This window comes from Gopherus flavomarginatus, chromosome 5, assembly GCF_025201925.1.
Source record: "Gopherus flavomarginatus isolate rGopFla2 chromosome 5, rGopFla2.mat.asm, whole genome shotgun sequence".
NCBI lineage: Eukaryota > Metazoa > Chordata > Testudines > Testudinidae > Gopherus > Gopherus flavomarginatus.
The window spans coordinates 141,325,117-141,344,778 of NC_066621.1; the positions used below are offsets into that span (position 1 = coordinate 141,325,117).

The 19,662-nt window shown below is 43.2% G+C and overlaps 1 long non-coding RNA gene across 1 annotated transcript in view; it reads left to right on the forward strand.

Moving 5' to 3' along the window:
• LOC127051663 (uncharacterized) overlaps positions 1–19,662 on the forward strand; it is a 290,729-nt gene that overhangs the window by 109,184 nt on the left and 161,883 nt on the right. The window lies entirely within an intron of this gene.

Here is a 19,662-nt window from a genome sequence, read left to right on the forward strand (position 1 = left end):
GATACTCAGATATCTTTGCTTTAGACAGAGCGCTCACAATATCCTCTAGGGGTACTAGACATGATATTTCTTGGGCAAAAACTGAGCAGCGCTCCCTCACTTTTTTAAAAAAATGTTTTTTTAAAGAAACCTATTAGACCTTTGCTATAAATCATAAAAGAGCACAAGCCCAATTTTTAAACACACCTTTGCAGGTCAACTTTAAGAGAATAGTTGGTAAGGGAATAAATTCACCATGCAGTAAGGCTTAGGGTTCCTGAATTACAGATATTTTAACTATGATATGCTCCGTCATCAATATGATAGGATATACTTTGAGTTGATGGGACAAATTCTCTACTGTGTTGCGGACCCCTTTATATTGCTCAGGCATCGTAAAGGGACTGTGATCTGAATGCAAATACCCAGAAGAGAATTCCACAGGTGGAGAGGATCTTCCTGCTGGTATAAAGGTACTGCAACTAGGTCCTGTACCTGTGCCTAGCATAAGAGGTATGTTTGGAGCATCTGGGCAACATTGCAGTACAGAGTTCCACTATGACAATCCTCCACTGGTGAGGGGCCACTTTATGGACCCTACACCAGTGGCACAACTTAAAGTAGTCCAGTGGCTGCTTTAAATCATGGTGGAGCTGGGTCTGGCATTGAGAAGCAGAGAAGCCAGATACCTCCTCTCTGCTTTTTGGTGCTGAGGGAAGCTCTTCACTGGAGAGAATCTAGTCCTATAAAATGCCTTCTATATGAAGCTCTCAAGAGCAAAATTCCTATGGACATAGTATGTGATGCTTTCTCTGTACCACACTATTAAAACAGTCCTTTAATACAGACACTTCAGAAGTAAGTCTTCCTTTTACACTGTGGTCATCTATTGAGCTATGCAGGACTTAAAACCCCTCCCCACCCGGGAGATACACCTACCATACTCTCTGCGGAACTGCCTCAAAAGTGTAAGAATCAAGAACGTGTAGTATTGAAAACCTTGCATGGCCTGGGAAAATGGATGCAGATATCCTCTAGGAGCTTTGGGAAAAATATTGCAGATAAGGATTTAGAAGTGTTGCAAAACCAACATGATTATGTTAGCCTCCAATCCTAACCTGATCTACTTTCACTAATACTAACTTAATTTTGTATCCCGCTAGAGCTCACAATGGCAACTGAAGTAAGCCACTGTACTTAATTTTGATATATATTTTCTTAGAGAAAAAGAAAAATATGTTATATAGAAGTCAGTACATGGGACAATACTGATTCTAAATTTTTCTTCTGTTATGGCTCCAAACTAGTTGACCATTATATATCAATGTTCAATGTAATTCGGGAAAAGATAAATCAGATATTCCACAATAAAAATATCAAAACAACATACTGAAGAGGTCATTAATTTTACAGCAACATCCGTATATTGATTTCACACTCTCCAAGTAGAGTATGGATACAGACAGCATTTCAAAATTGGACAGAAATTATTCTGCGGTGTTCAGAATTAATCATTATGTTGTTTTTTCCACCTCACTCCCTGACATTAGGCATGGATATAATCCATAAATCTCTAATGTTCTCTATTTATCAAACTTTTCTCTAGGCGGCACTACTGATTGAAGCATTATATCCAAAGGTACTGTAAACAACCTGAAGCTAATCTAGTATACTCACTTACGTACCACTGTGTCTCTGGGTAATGGACAGCTATATATTTTCAGGAGATAGTAAAAAAGCAGCAAATTTAAAATTAAGGAAATATAATGCATGACTGGATATCACTGAGGCCAAAAAGTTATCAGGATTAATATAATGTATGTGATGTTTAAGTGGGTAACAAGAACATCCATAGTTTTAATAGTAAATATTAAAATAATAATTTAGGAAGGGACACAAACCCTCATGCTTTGCATTGTAAACCAACCTCTAGGGGCTTAAGATGAAACTTTACTTGGGAATAGACTGCATGGTTCTTGCATCTTTCTTTGAAGAATCTGGTTACCAGCCATAGTTAGAGACTTGATCATGGACTAAATGGGCCACTGGTATGAGTCAGTGTGGCAATTCCTGTGTTCCTAGAAATGTTAGATTCCTACTTTGCTTTATCTGTTCTAGAGTCCTAGAGATGACTTTGCTCTGTTTAAACTGTGCAAAATGCTAACGAAGGAGAAGACTCTGCCAGGCACTAACTGTGCCATGTCGTAGTCAGTCCAATGGTATACTGCACTGTCCTTGTTCATCATCATAAAAAGAAATGGCACTGAACCGTTTGCCTACTTATAACTGGTCCTATTAGCACACTGAACTGAAAAGAAAGCCAAAAGATCCACTGGAATATTTAGAATTTACATATTCATAAGACTTAATTAGCAAGTCATAAAGCATTTTGGGAATAAGTATGCACAGCCTTTGCCTCCTTTTTTTTTTTTTTAAAGGGAATTAAAGGCAACAGCCCAAGGCATCATATTTTACATTTGCCTTTTTTATAAGGTAATAAAATTCTGCACATTGTAACACAGGTGGGTGACTAATGGATATGAATGTGGGGGATTGGCATCCAATCTAGAGACCACTTAGCCTTGTTTAAATTTGTTTCTATTGTTGACAGCCACAGCAATATCTAATTAAGGGTACAATCAAATGCAAGGATTTTGTGGTTTAGGTGGATCAGTGTTGAACTTTAATAGGTAGTTTTATTTCCTGCATTTTTTTTTTTTTTTGCAGATCAGGACTTAGATACAATTGTCCTCATTATGAATTGATTTTACCCTTGAATCTCAGTAAATTTTACACCCTACTTTATTTTTTATAGGCTGTAAAGACACAACCTTTTTGATGGGGACTTTAATATATGTGTTAATTTGATATCTGACATTCAGGCAATGACCTGACCACAGCAAAGATGATGATTGCTTTTTACCAATTAAAATAGACCCTGACATGGGATATTAGGCCAGCCATTTAAGTTACCATCCTAAAAGCATCTGTCAGTCAAGGCAAATGGCTCAACTAGTAAAGTCACAAACAGCATAAACTGTATGTGAATTCAAGCAGTTAATTTTCATTTTTTGAAGAGAAAATAGATGGAGCGGCTTTGATCTCTGTCATTTTCCAAGAGAGAGAGACCTCAAGCAGTTTCTGCTAATTTCTTGTATGGCTTCCCTGACCTAGGAAAGTATTAGGTTGTGCAAATTAAACAATTCACCTGGACTTCCTGGAAAGTCTCCAGATTAAAGTGTTTTTTTCTCACTGAGTTTCATAATTTACTAATTTCACACAGTTTGTGCTTTGCTATGAGTCTTTCTCCTTACACAATGTAGCCTTAAATTCTTCATCACTCTGTAATTTTAGAGGGAGGCTGAGATGTGCATTCATTGTTGTTCTTCTGAGTTGTTGCTCAGCACATAGAGAGGCACCTGAGATGATGGATATGTAAGATGAGAAGAACATCACTGTAGTCACAAGACACAAGCTTTGTCGCTGACAGGTTTGTTACATTGTGGTCTTGAGCTAATTTAGGCCAGTCAAGGATTATCATTTTCCTTCATCTCAACAAGGTTCTCAAAGCCACAAAGACTCAAAGCTGTTATTTAGGTATTTCAGAGCACCATGATTATATTTGGAGAGGAGCAAATACCTCTGCATTCCTGCTCTTCCTTATCATTACTGTGACAGATAGAGAAAGAGTCACACAATATGTTGTCCTAGAATTCATGCTGTTCTGGTACCTCCCATGTCTCTTTGAAACCCAAATCCTTCCAAAGACATCTGGTGTATAATAAACACTTCAAAATCATTGGGTGATGGCAGCGACACAAACACATTTATCATAATCTTTTATGACAGAGCTTTACTCTGTTCAGAAAACTACCTAACAAAGTTGTCGTGTGAACCTGAGCCCTGTGTGTTACACTGTTGTGTGAAGGCTCCTATGCCTCGTAAGAAGCAGGTTCTGTTAGCTGGAACAACTATCATAATGTATTCTTGTGCCTTCTGATAGTTTAGAAATGGAAGCTGTCTCTCTTCAGAGAAGCAAGTTACAACAGAACAAGGAAGTTCAGTCCTGAAATCTGTGGCAATGCCAGTAACCAGAGCAATATGTGTTTAGAGAGTAAACGTAATGAGATTCTGTCAGCTGAGTCTTTGAGAATTTCAACCTTTTTACTCAAATGCCCTCTCACTGATGGGTTGCCATGTGCCCATCTCTATTTGCATGCAGTGATACAGAACTCCTTATGATTTCCTTCTACAGTATAATCTGTCCTGTTGTACTTTTTTCATGTTTAAAAAAATAAAACTTGCAGAATGATATACTAACTCTCCAACACAATATTCTAACCTGCGACTCCTTGGCAACAATGAATTTTGAAAGCTTGGTCCCGAAATTCCCTTTAACGATATGTTTCAGGAAAACATAGCATCTTTATGATAATCACTATGAGTAACTGCAGGCGATATGATGCACTAGATGTGATGTAAAAGCTGGACTAGAGTATATGATTAGCTGGTAATATAGTCAAGGGATTTTAAATGATGGAGTATTTATCCAAGACGTCTATGTTATTTTATATTGCTGGATCATAATACATATTTTAAAATTGCCAATCCCTCTTTTCAGGACCAAGTTCACTAAAAATGCTTTATGCCTATGTGTGTGGTTGAGACGCAACCCATTCACAAAGAGAATTTGCTGCAGATTTCAGTGCTGGATGTTAATGTACTTGGTGTTAAGGACAACGTGCTTAGAAAATACACTGATCTGTTTCTCCCCCACTTCCCCCACCCTCTCCATGTAAATGCAAAGAAGCTAAATGTAAATAACATTCAGCTGATGGTTTACAAAACAGTGTCCTCAACCTGAGAATATTTGCAATGATACAGAGCAATGCGTAATACTTGGATGGCTGAATGCCAAATATATGAAGTTAGGTGGCATTTTGCAGTGAAACACACACATGCCAGGGGCTTTCCATGGCAGATGAGGAGACCTGGCTATTAAAACTAAAGGATCCATATGGTTTTTTCAAGCTGGAGAAGGCTAGGCAATAGCATTAACAGTCACTGCTCAAGAAACCTTCCCTCTGGGTTACTGTCCATAACACGAGCAAAAAACCACTTATTCTGCTAATTAATCAGCTCTGCTGATTGGGGAAAAAGGGACGAGATGTGCGTAAAGTTGAGTGTGTTGATTTCAGGTACCATTCATAAAAGTGTGAATTTGTGCCTTGTGGAGTGAATGTCGTGTCATGTAATGTAATGGTTGTCAAACTGATTTGACCGTGCCTCCCTTCTTTGTGTCTCTAGTCATTTACCGCTCCTGCCACACAAGTACACATACCGCTGCCCAGCTCTGAAGGGAGAACAAAGAGCAGTGGCTGCTGGCCGGGCGCCCTGCTCTGAAGGCAGCTCCACTACCAGCAGTGGTGATGAAGTAAGCATGGCATGGTATGGCATTGCCACCCTTACTTCTCCTCTGCTGCTGGTGGGGCACTGCCTAGGTGGCTGGCCAGGAGCTGCTGCTTTCTGGCAACCTAGCTCTGAAGGCAGAGTGGCTTCTCACCCCCGCCCCCCCGCTGAATACATCCTGTGCCCCCCGAGGAGGGCATGCCCCCAGTTTGAGAATATCTGATGCAATGCCAGACAGCAAAAACGGTGTAAATCAGGGGTTCTAAAATCTTTTTTATAACGTAGAGCTCATTTTGTTGAGAGAGACTCATAGACGCTGCCCTACCTGACAGCAGCAACTGCTTACATGATAAGTACTTGTTTCTAACTCTCTAGTGTGATAAGTATTTGTATCTCCCAGGAAATAAGTTAATCTCTGTCTAATTTTGCTCTACATTTCAATTCCCACTCCATCTGTTCTCTCACTCCTTGCTCCCCTGTACATGCTTCCTCAAGTAATTACTCTGCACAGTGGCTTTCGGAGGGGATGGAACCTGATTGTAAAAGTATGGGCCTGTTCGTCTCAAGTTAAAGGGGTATGTAGCAGCAGTTGGCTCTGATCCCTTTGTGTTCACCCATCACTAAAGTAGGAACTAGAGTTGGTTTGGAAAAAGATTGTTTCAAGGATACTTTTTTTCTGAAAAATTTCATTTGTTGAAATGTTTTCATTTAGTTTAGTGACAATTTCAAGACAGAAATTGTAACAAATTTTTAATTAAAATTGTTTAAAAATTTGGTAATGCTCTTTGTTCTCTCCCTCTGGCTTTTTCAATGGCCCCCCCCCGCCACTTGAAAAAGGGGAAAACATTAAAAAAGGGAAACAAAATGTTGCTTGGAACCATTACTTGGAAACATGAAAAATATTTTGAAGAATTTCTGGGGCTGGTCAAAATTTTTGAATGAAACATTTCGCCATTGAAAAATGGGGCTTTGTTGAAATAAAGAGTTTCTGTGGGAAAAGATCAATTGTAGGTGGAATTTTCTACTGGAAAAATAAAGACAAAATATTTTCTTTTGATATTAAGCTCTGCATCAGCCTAAGCCAATGTAATGCCTCATGGGAATTGGAGTTCTGGGACCTTTGTTCCTGTTTTCTCCTGTGGGCCTAGCTCTGTAGCTCAACTACATCTCCCATGATACACTCTGGTTTTTTTCTTTATGCCGTAGTATTTTGAAAAAAAATCAGAAAACATTTATCCTTTCTTGACCATCTCTAGTTGGGACCTATCACAAGGACACTTTTAGAGGGAATTGGGTCCATGACAGATGAAAAATGCAGAGAATAGGAAAGGTGGAGATTTTCTCTCTCTATCCATTCCAAATCTCTTTACCTTATGTGTTGGGTTGACTATCCCTTGTATTTCCCAAACAATATCTTTCATTACCTACTAAAAATACAGGCATGTTGCTGAAAGTGAGATGAGATAATGATTTATAATCGTGAGAGAAAATAGCAGTAGTAGATGATGATATTTGATATTTATGTGAGTTATGGTAGCACCAACAGAACTCAAGCAAGTTTGAGTTGGACATTAGAATCATTGAGTAAGGGAAAGCACTTTCCCCAAAGGCTTACAATCTAAATAGACAAGCCAGACAATGAATGGGAGAAAGGAAGGATTGTCCTCATTTGGCAGAAAGAGAACTGAGGCATAATTTTGGCATGATTTGCCAAAAGATCACATAGAAAGTCTGTGGCTTGAACCAGGGCACAACAAAGAGGTGCCCCAGCTCCTCTTTGTCTGTAGATACTCCATATCTCTGTGCAGGGCATGCCCCGGGCTCTGCAGATGGGTGTGCCCTCTGGCACCCCCCGCTCCCCAGTTTCTAGGGAAAGAACTGGGGCGGGATGAATCTGAGATCATGGCTGGATGGGTCAGGGTGACCAACCCACAGCAATAGGCCCCTGTCCAGGGGCTCTGGCTGCAGGGCATGAGTATGACTTCAATGCCAGTGCCTTGTGAGAGGAGCCAGTCCCAGGTCAGGTGGCTCCTTTCCTTCCCTGGCTGCAGAAGCAGCCTCTGAGCCAATAGGTCCAGCACTGGCACCTATGCAGGGGGTGCTCAGTGGCAGGTAAGTGTGTAGGCAGCCTGGAACGCTGCAGCTGGGACTGGGTGGGGGAGTGTGGGGGCCAGGGCTGCTGAAAATCCAGTGCCTTATCCACAAGAGCATTTTCCTTCTGTTTTAATCAACAGCTGCATCTGCCCTGGGAGTGTTCCCTCAGAACCCTAACCAGAATGGACATTTTACGTTTCTTTTGTGGTTTGTTCCAATAAAGAAAAAATCTTCAGTGTGGAAGAGGTGGAAACCCCTCATTCAGAAGTAAGAAAGAGGGTACGAAAATAACTGTTCATATATATTAGCAAGTCATCTGCTTGTCTTCTGTAGCTGAAGAGACCATATCTTCTGAAAGAGAGTGAGCAGGAGCTGTAAGAATGACTTTCGCTTTCAAGTCCAGCATTTTCTTTCTGAACACACAAGGATTCAGACAGGCATTTAGTGTTATGCAAAATCATGTCCCATTTAGTCTCTTAGTGTTGCTTTCTGTATAATTACCTTTTTGTTGGCTCAAAGTAACATCCTTCCTAGAGAGGAAATGTGGTGGTTAAAGTTGTGGTATAATAATTCTATAATTTATTTCTCTTAATATAATTAGGTGATTTTTAAAAAACATGTGTATTAAATTCTTTGTTCATTACCTTCATTTCAAAGCATGGAAACTCACTGAGGATGGTCATTGGTCAAATAGACTCAATTAATGCTCAAGGTCAAGAGCATATTATGCTGACAAAGTCTTGGTTGGATAGAAACATTCATTCCTGATTAAGAAAACCTTTGTAGCAAATGAAATTATAGTCCAAGAAATCTGATTGTGTCTGGGTTTGAGTGAGGTAGTGTCTCACTGCTCAATTTCCCAATGTGCATGCTGCCATATGCTGCAGGAATTCAGGAACTTTTTCAATGGGAAAAGGGAAAGGAAGAGCCTAGGGCAGTGGATGTGACACTGAATGAAGAAACTGTTAATAGGCTGAAGAATGACAGAGGAATTTCCTTTGGCGACAGAGCTACTTTGCTAGCCTGTTTCTTTAAGATAAATTGAACATAGAGCTTCCGCCACCTTTTGTTGTCTGTCAGTCTGAGTGTAACACCAATTGAGATGAAGTCAGGGGCAGGCTTTACTGGGAAAGGAAAGACCAGTTCCTTAGCTGGTTTAAATGAAGTCAATGGAGCTAAACCAATTTACATTAGCAAAGAATCTGGCCCCCAAAATGAGATGCTGAAAGGAAAAAGTTCTGACTATCTGTCCAAGGTATCTGAGCACCTAAATAATTTCAGCAGTGTTTCTTTAGCTCTCCCAATCTTTAATACATTTGTCATATAGTCAGACATTGTTTAGAATAATTGTTTAGAAGGATGAATACAGCTGATGATGTAACGTACAAAATCAGGAAACAATTAGAAATCCTTCTTTACTAAATGTTTTACGAGGCTGAATTTGCATCTGGGGAATATTGGAGTAAATACTGCAAGGGGAAATTAGTTTTAATTCCATGCTAATGGAAAATTTGGTTCTAATTACATTATGATTTATAGGATATAATCAGGCTGTCATTTTAGTACTTTGATTAGATTGTTGTATTGTTTATTTTGTTTGGCGTAAATAAGATGAACACTGTTTCTGATGACGTATTTAAATACAAACACCCTTGGCAGAGGAACACATTTAATCTGGGGAGAGCTGCTACAAAAGTAAAAAAAGCCCAATCTTTTAATAGGGACATTTGCTAAGAACTCCTTTAATTGGGTGTCTAGCCTTCAACTCAAGCTCAATATGGCTAAAACAAAGCTATTAATCTTCCCTCACTGTACCCTCCCCTCATCTTCTTTCTCAGTCATGGTGGACACCACCACCATCCTGCCTGTCACTCAGGCTCATAACCTGGGTGTCATCTTCAACTCTGACCTTTCGCGAGGTCCTTACATCCAGGCTATATCTAAGGCACCTTTTAGCGACATGGCTGTGCCGCTACAGCCGCACTGCTGAAAGGCACACAGTGTAGCCACTGTTTGTCAGCAGGAGAGAGCTCTCCCGCCAACAAAAACTTCCACCCCCAGCGAGCGGTGGCGGCTTTGTTGGCAGGAGAGCGCTCCTGCTGACACACTGGTGTTTTTCGTCAGCAAAACTTTTGTCATTCGGGGTGTGGTTTTTTTTCCCCCCAAACCTGTGAACTTTTGTTGTTCAGTTCTAGTATAGCCAAAGCCTAAGTCTTCGCAGGTTCTCTCTGCGTAACTTCTCTAATATAAAGCCTTTCCTATCACCCACACAGCTAAAAATCTTGTCTCTTGTTCAGCCTCGCATCATCTTGCATTTCTATTACTCCAACGTCCTGGCCTTGACAAATGCCATTTTGCCCTGCTGATATCCATTCAGACAGGGCCAGCTCTAGGCCGATTCCCCGAAATCAGGCCCCGCACCTAAGGCGGCCCCACGCTGGCGCCTTTTTAATTTTTACTCACCTGGTGGTGCTCCGGGTCTTCGGTGGCATTTTGGTGGTGGGCCCTTCACTCGTTCCGGGTCTTCAGTGATATTTCGGCGGTGGGTCCTTGAGTGTCGCCGAAGACTCGGAGCGAGTGAAGGACCTGCTGCCAAAGTGCCGCCGAAGACCCGGAGTGCCACCGAGTGAGTACGAATTGGGCCCCACACTTGCTAAAGCCAGCCCTGCATTCAGAATTCTAATACAAAGAGCATTTTCCTATACTGTCACTTTGACCAGGTCACCTCTCTTTGAATTCCTTCACTGGCTTATCATCTTTGTTGTATCAAAGCAACCTTCTGTGATAGGGGTACACTGAGAAAATGTTCAAAGGCAATAGATAACTTACTTTAGAAAAAGGAATGTCATTAATATAGAAGTGTAAAGCCTGAAGTTGCACCTTTGTTTATTGTTTTGCTGTTCCTTACTATTTCATCTTTGAATCTCTGATTTTTCCATTAAATAAACCTTTTGTTTATTTTTAGTCAACACCGGTCTCTGTTGTGCAAACTGGGTGGAGCATATGTGCCAAAATGAACTGATAACTGGGCGTGGGCTGTGATGAAGCAGAGGGGAACAGTCCAAGTGTTTGGTAGTTATGAACTTGGAGTAGATGGATCTGGGGAGACTTGGGACTGGGAGGGCTGTTAAGGTCACCCTGCATGGAGTATGTAGGCTGGTGAAAGCTAGGGTGAAGCCTTTAAACTGGCTACTGGTGCCAGGTTTGAGCCATAGTAACATAGCATTAAGACACCCAAGATGGTGACAAAACCCTGTACTGGTCTGAGTGATCCCCAAAATATCACAATGGCTCAGCCTTAACTTTATTGTAACCTACTAAGCAATAAGACTTAGAACAACTTTTTATGAAATACAATCCCAGGAGAGTGAAAGGCAAATCACAACAGAAAACTAAGGCTCTAGTTTTCAAATCTGTCTGAAAATCTCACCGTGAATTGGAGGTCTGCCTATTTGTCTTAAAGCACAGAAATGATGGATTAATATATTTGTGTCCACTCAACTAAAATGCATTTCATATGACAGAGCCCTTTTAAATTGATGCTAGGTGAAGAAATATTTTTTTTTAATAAAAATAGGTGACTGTTTTTCATAGATTCATAGAGTTTAAGGCTAGAAGGGACCATTAGATCATCTAGTATGACCTTCTGTATAACACAAGCCATAGAATTTCACCTGTTTACCCCATATCGAGCCCAATATTGTTTGACTAAAGCATAAGTTGTGTTTCGCTAATGCAGTGGTACCCAAACTTTTTCGTCTGGTGGGTGCCAGACGAGGAGGACCGAATCCGCCAAAATTCTGCCGACAAGTCGCAACATCAATAGGTGTCGTAGCTGAAATGCCACCAAGAAATAGCGTCATCCAGAGGCGTTGCCTCCGAAAATCGGTGGCATTTCGGTGGATATGCCTGTCAATGACACAGCTTGTTGGCGGCATTTTGATGGATGGGGTCACCTGGGCTAATGCATATATTAATGACAGCTACAGAGCACTTCTGGACTGTAACAGAGGTAACCATTGGCCAAACTGCACCTTGGCTGAATATTCGGGTCCATTGTAAATACTCATTTCCAAATGTCGTGGTTCATTATGCCTAATGTTATTTTTTTTTTATAAAAGTGTGAGTGCCAGGGTCTGGCTATCATTGTTAGCTCTACATTGTTACATGGGTCTCCTCTGCTTCTAAAAGAAGCTGCTTCTGTATCTTTCATTTCAACAAATATGAAACCTTGATTTTTCTTGCAGACAGGCTATAGCCATCTTGCAGGTTCACTTCTATTGCTTGGCCTTTATGGTGATCCATATTGAAAGCCAAAATGAGGCTGCTTTATTTTGAGTCCTCAATGTTTCCAGTACATCTACTCCATCTTTTTTTTGTGTTTTCCTGTCCCTTTGACTGACAGGTGCCTTTACTGAACACTATATTATAATCAAAATGTCTTGTGCAAGAGATAAAACCACCAAAACCAGCATTAAAAATTAATATGGTTGTCAATCAGATGTCCGCTTTTGCATGCAGTATTGCTTGAGGTAAAACATGGTATTATTTTGAAGAGGGCTATGATTTGGATTATTCTTTAAGATATACCCAGGCTTTTGGCAGGTTGCTCATAAGTGTCAGTTATTTTAAAAAAAAAAGAAAAGTAAAGAAAAGTAAAGAAAAGCAATGAACACCTATACTACTGTTAAGGAATGAAGATCCATTTAAAACAAATGATCAGCAAAAGCAGAAGAAATGGGGCAAGTAAATGTGAGGTTTTGCCATTATGTTGCCTCTGATAGTCTACATTAGAGATGTCTGATAATTTCTGCACAAAATTAAAATGTACTTATTGGTTTGTGTTTGACCTGTGGATGTGAACCAGCAGTTAGTTATTAGAGCTTTTGATGCCTTTGGGATATTTTATGTGTGTACTTACTAGATATCTGAGGGTTTTTTTGGAGGAGGAGGGGTACTATTCATGGTGCATTTGAGTTTCATCTGGTTTCACTGGGATAAATGACATGAAGAGGTAGTCACACTGTATTTTCAGATATGGCCAATAGTTGCACTTCTTGGAAATCCAGTGTGAACCTGTGTAGAATGTGCATAAACCCATCAAGCTTGAATATGGATTTGCAACGAGATGAAGCTATATGGTGGTGGGGTGAGGAATCAAATTAGTCAAGTGATGCTGAGTTTTCAGGTTTGCAGACTAGACATGAAAATTTGTGAATCCATTTCAGATTTTACTTGGAAGGCTCGCAAGTATGGGTGGAGGTTGAATTATAAGAGAAAAGTGGACCACTGATCATTGAAAAGTTGTAAGAGCCTGTTGGGCAAGGGGTTGGGAAAAAGTATTTTGGGCCATATTTTTAAAAGTATACTAGTAGCTGAAAGCCCGTTCTGTTGTATGGGCATAATTTGTAAAGTTGAAATGCCTGAGAACTTAAACATTTGCATGTTGCCACTCAAGTTTACGGTTTTGGTAGGTAGGGGAGTGAGTGTATTGTAGTGGTCGATTTTTCTTGATTTGTGCACATGGTGAATGAGGTGTGCTGTGGCAAGGGGCAGGAGCTATGCATGTTTGGGTTATTGTGTGTATTGTTTATATTATTGTGTTGGTTGTTGTGCTGATTTGTGTAGGGGGGTTGTGCTGAGAGATTTTGTATAGATTTTTTTTTTTTGGGGTGGATGTGTGGGTTGCATTGGGGAGCTTGTATTGAGTCGTACAGGTGGTGAATCACCATTTAAGAACTGTGGCAGTTGGGCCAAATCCACCATTTGTGCAGTCTCCCTCATATCACTGACTCATTACAACCAATGAAAATTGTTGTATGCATTTGCAAACTGCCTGTAGGGTAAGAGTCACGATTGGTTGAGTAACCTCTGATATCACAATGGTCTAGGACTCTTGGCATGGCATAGACACATACCTTACTGTCACAAGTGTGTAATTCGTAAATCAAAATGGCTGAGACCTTCAAAATTGGACATTAACACACTGCAAATCCCAGTGATGTTTAGAATATCACCAGAGTCAATCAAAAAAAGCTCTCAACCGTACTTGTAGCTGTTTTCACCACTTCCTACTGACTAAAAAGACATTCTAGGCTACAGAGTGACAATCTTGGAATCTTATTATATAGATAGGCGCCTAGTGGGATTTTCAGAAGTACCTAGTTTCCTAACTCCCATTGAAATCTGAAAAATCCTATTAAATGCCTAATTACATCTTTAGGTACTGTGACAAAGTTCTTCCTCTACCTTCGTGGGTCCTGCGCTTATTGGCAGATTTGCTCACCTCAGTGATCTTCCCCTCTGGTGGAACCCACAGTCTGGATCAACTCCTCCTATGTCTGATCAGGAGTTGGGAGGTTTGGGGGGAACCCAGGCCCGCCCTCTACTCCGGGTTTCAGCCCAGGGCCCTGTGGATCACAGCTGTCTGTAGTGCCTCCGGTAACAGCTGCATGACAGCTACAACTCCCTGGGCTACTTCCCCATGGCCTCCTCCAAACATCTTCTTTATCCTCACCACAGGACCTTCCTCCTGGTGTCTGATAATGCTTGTATTCCTCAATCCTCCAGCAGTTCACTCACTCTCAGCTCCTTGCGCCTCTTGCTCCCAGCTCCTCACACACGAATCTCACTGACTAACTGGGAGGCTTTTAACTAGTTCCAGCCAGCCCTTGATTGGCTTCAGGTGGCTCAATCAATGTAGCTATCTCCACTGCCTTCTGGAAAGATCTTAATTGGCCCCAGGTGTCTTGATTAACCTGGAGCAACTGCCATTTGGTTACCATGGTCCTATTGGCATCCAGCGGGGGTGGGCGGGTGAAGCCCGCCCACTTCTAAAGGGCCTCCCCCCAGCCTAAGGGGAGGACCCACAGGTCTGGGACACCAAGTAATTACGGGGGACAACTAATGAAAAAACAGGATCGGGAGTGAGGTCATAGGGCTAAACGAAGGGAACCCGATGGGGACACCGAGCAGAGAACCCCGGACAACGCCCACTGCTCCTCGAAGGCGTCAAGGGAGCCAGTGGACGCCGCCCAGAGGAACTCTGCCCGGATGAGCGAGCAGACGGAGGAACGGAAATAGGCTCTACAGTCGCAGGAAATCCCGTCGGCCAACCTCCTCTCCCTGGTGTTGTAGATGGCCAGTTTGGCCAGGGCCAAGAGGAGGTTGAGAAGGAGATCCCGCAACTTCGTGGGGCCACGGATGGGGAGCGTGTAGATAAAAAGGTGAGGGGAAAAGTGCAACCAAAAACGCAGGAAAATATTCAGGAGGAGCCGGAATAGGGGCTGCAACCTGGCGCACTCCAAATAAACGTGCGCCAAGGTCTCCTTCTCACCACAGAAAGGGCAGGTGCTAGGGACAGATGTGAACCGCGCCAAGTACATGCCCGTGCTCACGGCTCCGTGAAGGAGCCGCCAACTGATATCCCCGGCGGGCCTCGGGACCAGGGCAGAGTACAAGCTGGCCCACCGGGGCTCCTCACCCTCGAGAGGCGGCAGGAGGTCCCGCCATTTGGTATCGGGGCGGGACGCGAGGGTGAGGTAGTGAAGGGTATGGAGCACGAGCGAGTACAGATGTTTCCGTGGCGCGGTCTGGAACAAAACCGGCTGCAGATCATGCAGCCGGCTGGCAGTGAAAGGGTGAGGGGGCCGATTGGGTTCACGGGGAAGGAGCCTGATAAAAATGTCCACGGGGCCTGGGGTGGAGGGTGGGCAGGGCGTGCCCTCTCGCAGGACCCGGTCGAGTACCATGGTACTAGGGATTTGGTTAGCCTGGGGCTAACATACCTGTTCCTTACTGCTTTACTGTAGCCATCTGGCCTTGCCCCATCACGGTACCTTAATATCTGGGCCCTCTGTGCATGGAGTTCTGTGATGAGCATGATGGAAAATACTTTTTTTACCCAAAGTTGAAGTAATTGTAAAGTTAAAACTGATCCTATGAAGCGTCAGTAACTATTAAAATGCTGCAGGCGTCACGATCAGTATTGTGATAGGGAAACAGGCTATTGGAACTCCCACGCCTTACACACTTCAGCTTCCTTGCAGAAAAAGCTACCCTTCCCCCCAAATATAGATATACACCCACTTTCCTTTCTGAATTCTTAAGCAAATAAGTCAAACATTTGTCTTTCTTCCTCACCAAAGAGCAAAATAGATATAATTAATCTTCAGGCTTCTTTTAGGAAGAAGTAAGAGTTTATAATCTTCCATTTGAGAGGAAATCTGTTAATATTCGTATGATTGACACATACCCAGGTGACTGGCACATTAGAAATGTCTCTCAGAGAGAGACAGGCACAGTGTGTGAGAGACAGAATAGATGCATTTAATGAAAGCGTGAGCTGATCAACAGAGATTCACATTTCTTTAGGTTCTCTAAAAAATATTTCAGGCTTAGACCTGTTTTCAGGTTTTAGGCTTATGTTGTGCTGGTCTAAGGCCTCACAAGACAAATGTTATTTCCAAGGCTGACTCCTTACCTTCCTTTCCATGGATCAATCAAAGACAGAAAGTTCAATTACTGTCAGTGGGACAGCCTTGCACATGCAGCCATCTTGCAGGACAGAGGACCAGATTCTCTGCTCCTGCCAAGCTATTCTTGGCTCAGAACAAGAGGAGAGAGGTTCACGCCACTCTTGCGCGCCACCAATCCTGCTCCTTGTTAAGCTCTTATGCCTGCTGCAGCAAGACATTGTCCAGACAGTGTACTCTTCTCCCTGGCCATACACATCAGGTTGAAGGCTGGCAGGGTTGTGGTGTAGGAGCTGCAATTCTTGTCATATGCCCAGAGCTTGCTCACCGAATTGCCACTGAAGACTGAAGCAGCGGCGGTAGACCTGCAGATCGCGATTGTGGCTTGTATTTTTTTTTTTTTTTTTTTTTTTTGCTGCTTGGGGTGGCAAAAACCCTGGAGCTGGCCCTGCATATGCCATTTGGAGAGTCCCTACACAAGCTTTCTGTTTTTTCCCTCCACTGGAAGGTCCAAAGCAATTGGGGCAGAGGCAAGAATTTGGCTTCAGGTGGTCTAATTCTCCACTCTATTATACTGGTTTACAGCCAGTGTAACTCTAATGACATTCAAGGACTTACACTGGTATAAAATTACACGGGAGCTTGGGGCCAAACGAAATAAGTCTGGGTACAACTGAACCGGAAACCTAATATTCTGAATATCAGTGGCAAGAAAACAAAGTAGGAGTGAGGAGTGATGCACTGATGTTTCCCTAAAGACTCAGAGCTGCTGAGGAGAAGATCCAGTACACCCGGATCCACAGGAAGCTGAAAGGGGCATACTGAGAGGCACTGTGGCTATTGCAGAAGAAAAGGGGATGGAGGCAGGAGAATGTCATGAGCTGGCAGAGCTTTCTTTATTCTTTCAATAAGCAGGATTGGCTCTAGGCACCAGCAAACCAAGCACATGCTTGGGGTGGCCTCTTTTCAGGGGCGGCATTCTGGCCATTTTAAAAAGAAATTTTTTTTTTTTTTGCTTTGGGTGGCCCTGGCAGCAGCAGCAATCATGCGCTGGGGGCACCCTGGGACCGCTGTGGTTCATGCCACAGGGAAGCAGCACCCACACCTTGTGGCTGGGCTGGGCAGGCTCTGAACTGGGGACACTCGGGCTGGGCTGCAGGGCGGCCGTTCCACAGCGCTACAGCTGGGTCTGAGCGAAGCAGCCCGAGCTGCCCAGGGACTGCAGCAGGGCAACCAGCAGCAGCAGCAGTGGGGCCATAGAGGGTGGGACGCTTCCGTGCGGGGCTTGCATCACGCTCTCCGGGACTCTGCTCCCTCTGGGGCTACCCTGCCCTGTCTTCTCAGCCCCCTGCTGGAGCAGTCCCCCAGCTCTGCCCTCTCGAGTTTTGGCCGGTCCTGGAGACAGGAGCCCTGGCTGGTGGGACCCTGGGCTGAGGCGCAGCCTGGGAGCCCTGCTGCTTACCCTAACCCTGCCAGTGCTGAACCGGCTGGAAGCAAGGGGGAAGCGGGCAGAGTCAGCACTGGTGGTGGGGAGCCCAGGGCTGGGACGGCAGAGGGTGCGAGTGGGCTGGGGAAGGGGGGAGAGCCCAGCACTGGGGTGGCAGAGGGTGTGGTTGGAGGGGAAGAGAGAGCATAGGGCTGGGGCGGCAAGGGGTGCGGATTGAGGAGGGCCCAGGGCTGGGGTGAGGGGCAGCCAAATTTTTTTTTTTGCTTGGGGCAGTAAAAAACCTAGATCCAGCCCTGTCAATAACCAAACAAAAATCCCAGAGGTCTGATAACTAAGAAGTAGGGTCTTTGCTCTCAACACTAGTGTTGTTTGGCGCTTGGGTAGATAGTGTTGCCCATTTAGATATAGGATATTGACTTCAGTGGTGCTGTGCTGATTTGTAACTGAAGATTTTGGAGAAGTCTGTTACATTTTGGTACATTTCTGTCCTTCCCCCTCAACCAGGCCTGTGACTGGAAGGCTTGCCCCTTTAAGGCTCGGGAGGTCTGGGGCTGGTACTTGGATAAGGTGTGGAATATAAAGGGAAGAAAGCCCAGCAGTAGGCAGATGATTGTGAAAGGACTGTGGACTGATTGCTCTTTCCTGAGAGTCAGAGCCAATTGTCGAGGGCTGGCTGAGAAGAGACTGGGTTGAGCAGAGAGTCTCTCCAGTGGAAGACCTGAGGGACAACAGATATTAGTCTCTTCTGGCAAAGGCCTGGGGAAGGAGACTGTGTGAGCCTAGAGCTAGAAGCCATTGAGAGGACCAGGGTTTGCCTCAGACTATTGTGAACTCCTAGAGCTAAGGTGTGGGGGATCCAAAATGCTCTCTGGTGAGAGGGCTGTAGCAGATCCCTGGAATCAAAGGGAAGAAGGAATGTGGTGTGGCCTGATATAGGGGAGGAAGAAGCATTTACAGGTATGAGTGTAAGGCCTGTGTACATGGGTACCCGGGATGGGATGGTACTAAATATGACTTAGCCAGAGGGCTAAGTCAATGAAACAGTCCTGAAGGCATTGGATGGAGTAAGGGAAAACTGAGGCAAAACTGCTGAAATGCCCCACTGTGTAGTGAAGAGGTGCTCTGGGACAGTGAATTTTGTAACAGATCCTAATGCAATGTTCACTGAGATCAATGTAAAGACTCTCACTGACTTTTATGAGCCTTGGATCTGGCCCATAATCAATAGAAGTGTGAATTTACACAGTAACACATCTTTCACTTCCATTTTCTCCTGTTCAAGTATCCGCCTTCATTTTTTTCAATTCTGGAACCAATTCTGCTGTCAATAACGCAAGTGCAAATTGATTTAAATGGAGTTACTCTGAATTTAATCCCATCTGATTGAGAATATAATGTGTCTCATAGAATTCACTGTGGCCCATGTGCCAAATTCCCTTGTATTGAGTAGCACCCTATTCTGCTAGTGGTCCAGTTGATTTTAATGGAGGTACTTACAGAGGACAAGGAATGGTGTCCCTAAATGAAGTGGCAGTAGAGGCAATTCTGACAGACTTTTCAGAGTTAGAGGGAAAAGTGAAAACTAACAGTAGGAAAAAGTAATGACATGGGGTTTAACAAATGGGTAAACAGAGTTTTTAACTGAGTTACCCTTTTAAACATTGCTGTACCTGAGTCAATCCTTTTTCAGATCCAGCTACACAGAGAGAAAGGGTTTGAGGTTGGGAAGGAAAGGCTGTGTGTTTAAAGGGGCTATATATGACAGTTAGAAGTAAATGACAACCAGGAGGCTCAGACCATGGAAAAGAAGGTTCCCAAACGTTGTGGGAAATTGCTTTATTGTTCCAACCTATACATCTTGGCTGTGAAGAATGCTTCCTATCAAGCCCACATATGGGATAGTTCTGTGTGATAAGAGGAAACTTTAACAAGTTGATTGTAAACATTTCCAGTGTATGTCACATAGAGGAATTGTACATAAAGTCTGCAGTGAGGACAGCTACACGCCTCCTGAGCTCATTTCAAGTAATCTTTCCCTCTTTTATTATCTCTGTGTTGTATTTACAGGCCTAATATGTTGCACCAGCTGATGTTAATATGACATTTTGAAAAGCTGCAGTCAGTGTCTTCACCCTGAACCAAAGGCTTAATGGAAAAAATCAGTGACCTGTTGAATCTGTAGGTCAAGCAAATTGTTACTTTGCTGAAAATCTATGTAAGAATGTCAGGGTTGTGTTTTGTGTGTGACATTCTCTAGTA